Raw genomic sequence first — 517 nt, 5'->3', positions numbered from 1 at the left:
AGGACAGACAAGCAGAGAAACAGAGAGAACGTGGCGCGGGATAAATCACGTCACACACGCATCCCGAGAGTATCGCAAGCAAAGCCCCTCCAAGGAAGTCCTTTAGCGCACCCAGCAAGCACGCAGACAGCGAAGGGGAAGCTGGGGGTTGTCCGAGGGGTTATCTAAGGGGGGAGGAGGGGGGAGCCGAGGGGTTATCCAAGGGGGGAGGCGAGGGGGAGGCGAGGGGGGAGCGCGAGCCGAGGGTGGCGTCCGCATCCAGGGTAGATCACCTCCCTGACGCGCCGCCGACCGATGAGTCCCGAACACCATAATTTTCGCTGGACGGCCCTCATTACAAAAACACACGAGCCCTCGCGCACGCCTCCGTCAGGTGGGCAGCGGAGAGCGGGCACATGGGCGAACGCTCACGTCAAAGCGAAGCGGTTGTCGACCTTGCGAGCATCGAGTGCCGAGGAAGAAGGCGCTTTGATGCCGCTTTTCGGCGCGAGGTGAGCGCTCCTCGCTCTCGGGAATG

The sequence above is a fragment of the Penaeus monodon genome, chromosome 20 (assembly GCF_015228065.2).
Source record: "Penaeus monodon isolate SGIC_2016 chromosome 20, NSTDA_Pmon_1, whole genome shotgun sequence".
Taxonomy (NCBI): Eukaryota; Metazoa; Arthropoda; class Malacostraca; order Decapoda; family Penaeidae; genus Penaeus; species Penaeus monodon.
The sequence above is the reverse complement of the archived record's forward strand: the minus strand, read 5'-3'. Positions refer to the sequence as shown.